Source organism: Lolium perenne, chromosome 4, assembly GCF_019359855.2.
Source record: "Lolium perenne isolate Kyuss_39 chromosome 4, Kyuss_2.0, whole genome shotgun sequence".
Taxonomy (NCBI): Eukaryota; Viridiplantae; Streptophyta; class Magnoliopsida; order Poales; family Poaceae; genus Lolium; species Lolium perenne.
Genome location: NC_067247.2, coordinates 315314600 through 315325604, shown reverse-complemented (window position 1 = coordinate 315325604; position 11005 = coordinate 315314600). Strand labels below are relative to the sequence as shown.

Genomic DNA, 11005 nt, shown 5'->3' with positions numbered 1-11005 from the left:
CAGACAAGAAGCATCATATTCATTCACACAGGACATTATAGTAAACAACCTCTTATAACTCATCTTGAAACACGTATAAGGTAATCACAAGTAAAGGTGCATAAGAAATCATAATTGGTGATGGCAAACTTCGTTCTTGGTCAGAGAACAATTAACAGATTATAATTATCTCCTTGAGCAGCGCTCTTATGTTAAAGTTTATAAGGCACAACTTGCATACTCAATCATAATGGTCTTTTCATGATCATTGATAACTTGCAAAGGTATATTCATTCAGATAAAACTTGTACTAAACAAGGAAGAATAAAAGACATGATGTAGCAAATCACAATATAATGGTTTGATCACAACTACTCAAATGCTTGCTTGAGATGGAGGGAAATAGGTTTACTGACTCAACATAAAGTAAAAGACAGGCCCTTCGCAGAGGGAAGCAGGGATTAAATCATGTGCTAGAGCTTTTCCAGTTTTGAAATCATATAGAGATAATAAAAGTAACATTTTGAGGGGTGTTTGTTGTTGTCAACGACTGGTAGCGGGTACTCTAACCCCCTTGCTAGACAACCTCCTAAGAGCGGCTCCCATATTATTTTCATTTTGTGTGGCACTCCTTCCAACCTTTCTTTCACAAACCATGGCTAACCGAATCCTCGGGTGCCTGCCAACAATCTCATACCATGAAGGAGTGCCCTTTTATTTTAGTTTTAATATGATGATGACACTCCCCCCAACCTTTGCTTACACAAGCCATGGCTAACCGAATCCTTCGGGTGCCGTCCATCAATCACATACCATGGAGGAATGTCTATTTAGTTTAATTAATTTGGGACTGGGAATCCCATTGCCAGCTCTTTTTGCAAAATTATTGGATAAGCAGATGAAGCCACTAGTCCATTGGTGGAAGTTGCCCAACAAGATTGAAAGATAAAACACCACCTACTTCCTCATGAGCTATGAAACATTAACACAAATAAGAGATACTAAGTTTTGAATTGTTTAAAGGTAGCACATGAAGTATTTACTTGGAATGGCAGAAAATACCATGTAGTAGGTAGGTATGGTGGACACAAATGACATAGGTTTGGGTCGAGGTTTGGATGCACGAGAAGTATTCCCTCTCAATACAGGTCTTTGGCTAGCAAGGTTAATTAGCAAGCATAAGAGTCGAGGGAAACAAACAAATATACATGTGATAGAAACAATCATGCATCTTCCTTGTAAGCACAAACAATCTTAACTTCAGAATAATAAGCTATGAGCTAACAAGAAAGACAATGAAACATCTACATGTATTTCTCTTTTCTACTTAAACTTCAAAGTGTTGTTGCTATTGACCAATGCTAAGTTTGCCAAAACCAAATAGATTTATTCAATACTCCCAAAGTGATACCAATACTAACAACAAGGTAAATCATATGATAAAGATTGCAAACTAGAATAAGATGTGCAATATGTAAATGATAAGACCTCTCATTAATATTCCATAACGATAACTCACACCAAGGGATACATAGACAACCAACTAAAGGAGAGATACTTCCAAACGCAACCCATCTTATATGATAACTTCCCTACTCATGATATGACACTACTTGACAATAAAGATAAAAGGTAGTGATGATGTGATACCGCGGCACTCCCCCAAGCTTGGAACAAACCAAGGGGATGCCAATTCCGATGATGAATTACTCCTTCGGAGATGGTGGTGATGAACTCCTCCCGCGCTTCTTAATAAGCTCCTTCATCTTCAGTTTCTCAGCTTGACAATTCTGCACTAAGATTCGGAGAGATTCATTGTTATCTGAAGTTGGCGATGACGACCTTGTGATGCGAATCGAGTGGTATTCAATCATTCTTCGGAGACGGCAATTCTCCTCCTGGAGTATCTCCACTTCTCTTCTCAGAGCCCGATATTGATCACAAAACTCATCGGTAATCCGTAGCACTTCTTCCATCATGGGGAAGGAGTCGAGGCTAAGAGCGGGTGGTAAAGGTCCCTGCAGGTTATGAGAAAAAGAACGTCGAGTGTCAACAGATCCCACCAAGATTTGCTTGCTCCCTCCGGCTTGCTGCTCTTGTCTTGATGGCACCTCCTTCACTTCTTCCTCCGAAAGCCCCTTGCCCTTGTTGTTGGAGGCCATGGTGCTTCTAGACCGAAAACAGATCCTTGCAGAAACAGCTCGAAACAAAACACGTCGAGAAAACGATATACGGACCTCCAGGGGTCCGGGGGATTATATAGCAAAAAAATTTACGACAAACGGAAAGTACCAGATCGAAACAGAGTCGGAAAGGGGCGACGGGGCGGCCAGACCATAGGTCGGCGCGGGCCCAGGTCAGGCCGCGCCGCCCTATGGTGGCACCCCCTCGTGCGTCCTTTCCACTCCGTTTCCAACTCGTAATTTTTCATATTTTCCAAAAACAGCAAAAATATTGTTCGGAAAGTAAATTGCGTACTTTTCATTACCAAGATCTTTATTACCTATTCAAAGTCGAGTTCTGGCGGACTGTCAAGTTGCCCTTTGATGAAAGCTTCCGGTGTTTCCACTTGAATAATATCAACATCAACATTATAGGAATCACCTGAGATATAATGCTTGAGTCTTTGTCCATTCACCACTTGCGTAGCATTGCCTTGGAGAGAGCTAATTTTGATTGCTCCTGAACGATACACCTCCTCGACAACATATGGTCCTTCCCATTTCGAGAGTAATTTCCCTGCAAAGAATCTGAGACGAGACCGATACAATAGGACTTTATCCCCAATATTAAATTCTCTTTTGATAATCCTTCTATCATGCCATTTTTTAACTTTCTCTTTAAAGAGTTTAGCATTTTCATAAGCTTCATTTCTCCATTCATCTAGAGAACTCAATTGCAACAACCTCTTATCACCGGCAAGTTTAGGATCTTTATTTAATTCTCTAACAGCCCAATAAGCTTTGTGCTCTAGTTCTAAAGGTAAATGACAAGCTTTCCCATAAACCATTTTATAAGGTGACATTCCCATGGGATTTTTATAAGCAGTTCTATAAGCCCAAAGTGCATCCTTCAATTTACTAGCCCAATTCTTTCTAGTTTTATTAACGGTCTTTCCCAAAATAGATTTAATCTCTCTATTTGATAATTCTACTTGACCACTAGTTTGAGGATGATAAGCAGAAGCAATTCTATGATTAATACCATACTTAGCAAGAGTTTTTCTAAAACCTCCATGAATAAAATGAGAACCTCCATCAGTCATAATATATCTAGGTACTCCAAATCTAGGAAAAATAATATCTAAGAGCATTCTTAAAGAGGTCTCACCATCAGCACTTTTTGTAGGTATAGCTTCCACCCATTTAGTAACATAATCAACAGCAACAAGTATATGAGTGTTACCTTCCGAAGACGGAAAAGGTCCCATGAAGTCAAATCCCCAACAATCAAACGGTTCAATAACAAGAGTATAATTCATAGGCATTTCATTGCGTCTGGAGATATTACCAACCCTTTGGCATTCATCACAAGATAAAATAAACTTTCTCGCATCCTTGAAGAGAGTTGGCCAATAAAAACCTGATTGTAAAACCTTTTGCGCGGTTCTTTCTCCAGCGTGATGTCCTCCATAAGCACTACCATGACATTTACTCAATATTTCTTGTTGTTCATACTCAGGAACACATCTTCGCATAATACCATCCACTCCTTCTTTATATAAGTGTGGGTCATCCCAGAAATAATGCCTCAAGTCATAAAAGAATTTCCTCCTTTGCCGAGCTGAAAAGGTTGGAGGCAAGTACTTGGAAACAATAAAGTTAGCATAATCAGCATACCAAGGACTGTCTCGCGAGCTCACCTTTATTACAGCCAATTGTTCATTTGGAAAACTATCATTAACAGGAACAGGATCATAAGCAATATTTTCCAATCTAGACAAATTATCAGCAACAGGATTATCAGCACCTTTCCTATCTACAATATGTAGATCAAATTCTTGCAAAAGAAGTTCCCATCTAATAAGCCTAGGCTTAGCATCTTTCTTTGTCATAAGGTATCTAATTGCAGCATGATCAGTATGAATAGTAACTTTTGAATCAACAATATAAGATCTAAATTTATCACAAGCAAAGACTACAGCTAATAATTCCTTTTTAGTTGTAGCATAATTTCTTTGAGCAGCATCAAGAGTTTTACTAGCATAATGAATAACATTCAGTTTTTTATCTACTCGCTGTCCAAGAACAGCGCCTACAAAGAAAATCACTAGCATCACACATAATTTCAAATGGTAAGTTCCAATCAGGAGGTTCAACTATAGGAGCAGTTGTTAAGGCTTTCTTAAGAGTTTCAAAAGCTTCCTTACAATCATCATCAAAAACAAATGGTACATCTTTTTGAAGAAGATTAGTAAGAGGCTTTGAAATCTTGGAGAAATCTTTAATAAATCTCCTATAAAACCCAGCATGACCAAGAACACTACGAATACCTTTAACATCCCTCGGATAGGGCATCTTCTCAATTGCTTCAACTTTAGCTCTATCAACTTCAATACCTCTCTCAGAAATTTTATGTCCCAATACAATTCCTTCATTAACCATAAAGTGGCATTTCTCCCAATTAAGAACAAGGTTAGTTTCTTCACATCTCTGCAAAACTTTATCAAGGTTTCGCAAGCAACTATCAAAAGAATTCCCATAGATGGAAAAATCATCCATGAATACCTCTACAATACTTTCACAAAAACCATGAAAAATAGCAGACATGCATCTTTGAAAAGTAGCAGGAGCATTAAATAAACCAAAAGGCATGCGTCTATAAGCATAAGTTCCATAAGGACAAGTAAAGGTGGTTTTCTCTTGATCTTTAGCTTTAACAGCAATTTGTGAAAACCCAGAATAACCATCAAGAAAGCAAAAATGAGTATTTTTAGACAATCTTTCTAGCATTTGATCAATAAATGGTAAAGGGTAATGATCTTTCTTAGTAACTTTATTAACTTTTCGAAAATCAATGCACATTCTATACCCTACAACTACTCTTTGAGGAATGAGCTCATCATTATCATTAGGCACAACAGTCATACCTCCTTTCTTGGGAACGCAATGCACAGGACTAACCCATCTACTATCAGCAATAGGATATATAATACCAGCTTCAAGAAGTCGTAATACCTCATTCCTTACCACTTCCTTCATCTTCGGAATTAGACGACGCTGAGGTTCAACAACAGGCTTTGCATCATCTTCCATATTAATAGCATGTTGGCATATAGACGGAGAAATCCCCTTCAAATCATCAAGAGTGTAGCCAATAGCGCCTCGATGCTTCTTCAATATTTCCAATAACCTTTCTTCCTCAATCTCTGAAAGCTTAGAACTAATAATAACAGGATATATTTTCTTATCATCAATATGAGCATATTTAAGATTATCAGGTAAAGGCTTTAAATCAAAAACAGGATCTTCCTTTGGTGGCGGTGTTGTACCCAAATCTTCCACCGGTAAATCATGCTTGAGAATAGGTTGGCGAAGAAAAATTTCCTCAAGCTCATCTCTTTCTTTCCTAAAAATTTCGCTCTCGCTATCCTCCAAATGTTGCTGCAAAGGATTATTAGGAACAAGAACAATAGATGCACATTGCTCCATTTTAAAATCATTACTAGGCAAATCAGCTTTATAAGGAGTTTTAGTAAATTTAGAGAAGTTAAACTCATAAGATTCACCAGCGAATTTAGTCAAATTTTTCTCTTTCTTGCAATCTATAATAGCTCCACAAGTATTTAGAAAAGGTCTACCAAAAATAATAGGACAATAATCACTAGCAGCAGAACCAAGTACCAAAAAGTCAGCAGGATATTTAATCTTACCGCATAAAACTTCCACATCTCGAACAATACCAATTGGAGAAATAGTTTCTCTATTAGCCAGCTGAATAACCACATCAATATCTTCAAGTTCACAAGAATCAATTTCGTGCATAATCTCCGTGTAAAGCTCATACGGAATAGCACTAACACTTGCACCAATATCACATAATCCATAATAACAATGATCACCAATTTTAACAGATAGCATAGGAACACTAGCTTGTTTGGGTTTATTAGGATGTGAAACAATATTAGAAGCATCTTCACAGAAAATAATATGACCATCCTCCACACTTTCAGTCACAAGATCTTTAATTATTGCAACAGCAGGTTCAACTTTTATTTGTTCTTCAGGTTCTACAGGTTTCTTTTCACTTTTATGAACCGCACTATTTATAACAGAGTACTCCTTCATTTTAGCAGGGAAAGGAGTTTTTTCAATATAAGCTTCAGGAATAACACGATCAACAGTTTCAACTACAACGCATTTATTAATAGATGAATCAATTTTATCTTTATACGGTTCATGATACTTATCAAAATTCTTCTTTGGCAATTCATAATGAGAGGCAAAAGCTTTATAAAGATTTACAACAACTTGAGAATCAAGACCATATATAGCACTCATATTACGAAATTTATCAGTATCCATAAAAGCTTCAATGCATTTATAATCATAAATTATACCTGCACTACAACACAAAAGACATGTGGAGACGTTAAATTTTGGCAGTAAAGACGCTTTATTTCGTCCCTAGATGGTTGTAGAGTCGTCTCTCAAAAGCGTCGTAAGAACGTCTTCTTATGCACCGTCTCAAAATCCATAGAGACGTATTGAAAGCGTCTCTAGGTAAATGGAGACGTTCTATAAAGCATCTCTATGCCCCTTTGAGACGCAGTTACAGCTGACCATAAAGCTGCCTTTGCGTGACGTCTCTACGAGATGTTAAGACATTAAGGCGTGTTAATGGGAGAAATTCATTTTAATTTTTCAAATGTTCAAATTGTCGACTCATGTGAGAAATAAGTGCAACTTGCAAATCAATATACATGTGCAATGCATTTCAGTAAATAAATATATTAACCAAGGAAAATCGTACTTTACAACTTAAGTGTACATACATATAAACGAGGGGCAAGAATAAAAAGAACTTCCGTACACATGTACTTCTAACCTTCTAAGTAGCTAGAATCTATCTATACATATGAACGAGGGGGAAGAATAAAAGAACGCCAGTACTCATGTACTTCTAAGTAGCTGGAATCTATCTAAAGTTTTGTATGTACTTCAACACCGACAGGTCTTCACTGCAACATCCCTTGTGGTCTTTCATAGTGCGCTTCATTAAAATTCTGCCATAAAAATTTCTGCAAGAAATTTGAAATATCAGTGATAACTCTTCAAAAAAAAAAGATTATTAATTTAGTTACTTATTAACTGAAGGTGGATACCTAACCATTTGCAGCACTGTTAGTGATTGTTCAACATTTGCCAAAATATGCACCCTCTTATCATCAGGGGTAACTAGAAATGATCATAACCCTACATAGAACAATTTAACTAAGGTTAGAGAATACAAAAAAAAAATAAAGACAAAATATGGAAAACAATAGTGGGTAATATTTTGCAAGAACTTGCAGCGTGCTATTACAAAATATGTTACCACCTATTGAAAACATAAGGCTCCAAACTTGTAGCGTGCTAATCCTTATGATGCATCTTAAGAACCTTCACTTCTGGGCAGTACAATTTGAACCGTTGATGCATTTTAGTTGAAGCCTATGAGGAAAAAAGGGTTTGTGACATTGATTGGAGACAATAAGGTAAAAATGATGAAGGGCACCGAAGAACCTGAGCTATATAATATATCCATAAGGTTTACACAGTGATCTCTTTGTATCAAGCAATGCAGCAACATGAATTTCTTATTAAGTGATGCAGGGGATGCAACACCACTGATTTATTACTAGCGTTAAGCAACAAGTACATACAACCTGATGAAGAAACATTATTATGATGCATCTTCAGAACTATATCAATTTCTCTACTGGGTAGTACAATTTGAAGCTTTAATTAATTTTATTTGGAAGTCTATCAAGAAACAAGGCTAGTGGCATTGATTAGAGACAACGTAAGGGAAAAAAAGGATGAAAGGTACCAAAGAATGTGAGATATATAATATATCCACAAGCATACTAATTGGTTTCGATTATATAAGCGATGTAACTTACATCTCAATAAGACATGAAGAACTGAAGCAAGGTCAAGGCTAAATTAACCTGAAAATGCTAGATAAGGATATGGCCATCACTATGCTGCTTGAATAGACTGTAGATGTAGTCAATTGGTTGAATGGACTGTAGATGTAGTCAATTGGTTGAATAGACTGTAGTTGTAGTCAATTTCTGCATGGTGCACTTAATTGGAAGGTTACACAAGCTTCATATAGGCATTCCTTAAAATATAGAACTAGTTCGACGTTAGTAAAATACCAGTAAATCCACTTAGTCTAAGTAAATCACTTTCGGTGAGTACTTTGTATGGACTACAAATGAATGACAAGTACTCAAAAATCTCATTGGTAGAAGTTCAAGAATATATTTGCATACCAAAATGGAAAATTTTGAATATAAGTCTGGGGCCACCTAATCCAACATTGAATTAGTTCAAGATATCAACAAGTCCCGTTTGTTCATGCTTATATCATAAAATTGACAAGTTCCAAGGATTAATTAGCTGACACATTTGTCCACGATTACCTGCAGACTGTATGCTCCAATCTAGCACTAGGTTGAGTGATGATAATATCACGTTTTTTGCCTGTTTGTGTTCAGACCATATGAATAAAACTATTAGCTAGATTGATTGATCGAAAAAGGAAGAAATACTCATTTCCTGACATCTTACAAGGGTTATTCGAGTGACTGCAGAGACATACCAATTAGATAGATGCAGGCTCGGTTTAGAAAAGACACAAGCTGAGATTAGATTAGTACTTAGTAGTACATGAACATACCTTTGTCGATGTGGATCCATGACTCCATGGAGTTGGTTGGCTGCAACTCTGCAATGCGCCATGGGCAGGTGCGGGACAGTGGGGGAACTGAGACTGGGGAACTGAGACTGCCGCAGCAGCATGGGAGAGGGCACCGCCACACGAGTACGGGCTGGATCGAGTCTTTTTGTAGCACGGCACCAGCGTTCAAGAGTGGAGGGAGATCTTGTACCGGCGAGGGGAGTAGAGGCGCCGCCAGTCGTTGCGCTGATTTCGCCGGAGAGACACCGCCAGGGGGTCTAGTGGTGGCGCTAGGTTTCCACTTTTTATTTTAGCGGTAGGTTTCCACAGTACGAGACGGGAGAGAGATTGTAGAGGTAGCCTAGAGTTTTTTTTTGTAAGGGGTGGGAATGGTGAATCTTGTCACGCTGAGACGACCTGTAAAACGTCTTCGAAATCGTCTCAAGTCAGGGCCTAGATTGTCATGTAAAGACGAACACAAAAGCGACTAAAATAGAGCGTCTCTACGTGTCATTTTTCTTGTAGTGCTGATTCTCTATCCTTGTCGTTCTCCCATCCTTCAATATTTTCTTGGATCCGATCAAGAAGGTCCCTTTTAAACTCTTCTTTGTTGCGTGTAAATGATCCAGAACAAGAAGTATCCAGCAAAGTCTTGTCTTGAAAAGAAAGTCTTGCATAGAAATTATCAATAATAACATTACCAGGAAGCTCATGAATGGGGCATTTGAGCATTAAAGACTTCAATCTCCCCCAAGCTTGGGCAATACTCTCTCCATCATGAGGCCAAAAATTATATATGCGATTCCGATCCTTGTGAATTTCACTTGGAGGATAGAACTTAGAATAAAACCGGGGCACAATATCATTCCATTCAAGAGAATCCCCATTATCCAGTAATTTATACCAATGCGCCGCTTTACCAGACAGCGATAGAGAGAATAGTTTCTTCCTCACTTCATCCATAGCAATACCTGCACATTTGAATAACCCGCATAATTCATGCAAAAACAGTAAATGATCACCGGGATGGACAGTTCCATCCCCTTCATAGCGGTTATCCATAACACGTTCAATAATTTTCATAGGTATTTTATATGGTATTACTTCCTCACCTGGCGCCTCATCCACTACCGTTGCAGTAGTAGTAGATTTCCCGAATAAAAATTGAAGAGAAGATCTCTCCATAATGACTTATAGCAGCAGGCAGAAATAAAATCAGCACAAACAGTAAAGGTTTTCCTTACCAATTCCACTTACCAATAGCGCTTCACTCCCCGGCAACGGCGCCGGAAAATAGTCTTGATGACCCACAAGTATAGGGTGTATCGTAGTATCTTCGATAAGTAAGAATGTCGATCCCAACGAGGAGCGAAGGTATTGACAAGCAGTTTCGATGAAGGATTCACTGTAAATGCTCACAGACAAGTATTCAGGGGGGGTTTGATGTAACAGTTGAATAAAGTACGAGTATGTAAAGTGCGAGAGTAATAATTGCAGTGAGTGGCCCAATCCTTTTTAGCACAAAGGACAAGCCGGTTTGTTTACTTATAATGACCAAACGTTCTCGAGGACACACGGGATTTTAGTCTAGTGCTTTCGCTACATACGGCTAAATAATCTTCATTGCTGTGATAAGTGTTGTGTGGGTGAACCTATGCTAATGTACCGCCCTTCCTAGGACTAATACATACTTGTGATTATACCCCTTGCAAGCATCCGCAACTACAAGAAAGTAATTAAGAATTAAATCTAACCACAGCCTTAAACTCTGAGATCCTGCGATCCCTCCTGCATCGATATACCAACGGGGGTTTAGGTTTCTGTCACTCCGGCAACCCCACAATTGGCAAACGAGTACAAGATGCATTCCCCTAGGCCCATAAATGGTGAAGTGTCATGTAGTCGACGTTCACATGACACCACTAGAAGAATAACACCACAACTTAAATATCACACCATTGAATATTACTCAACCATAGTTCACTACTAACATTTAGACTTCACCCATGTCCTCAAGAACTAAACGAACTACTCATAAGACATCATACGGAACATGATCAGAGGTGATATGATGATGAATAACAATCTGAACATAAACTTGGTTCAATGGTTTCACTCAATAGCATCAACAACAAGT

General features: G+C 38.1%; 1 long non-coding RNA gene across 2 annotated transcripts; it reads right to left on the bottom strand.

The window, feature by feature from the left end:
* Positions 1-6941: 6941 nt before the first annotated feature.
* Positions 6942-9354, bottom strand: LOC127296190 (uncharacterized). Of its 2 annotated transcripts, XR_007848290.2 has the most exons (4): positions 8132-9354; positions 7519-7631; positions 7304-7394; positions 6942-7219 (listed from the first exon to the last, which is right to left on the bottom strand). It is a non-coding gene; the product is annotated as an uncharacterized lncRNA (long non-coding RNA). The 2 variants fall into 2 exon arrangements; XR_011743817.1 differs by having other exon boundaries at positions 7519-9354.
* Between the last annotated feature and the right edge of the window lie 1651 nt (positions 9355-11005).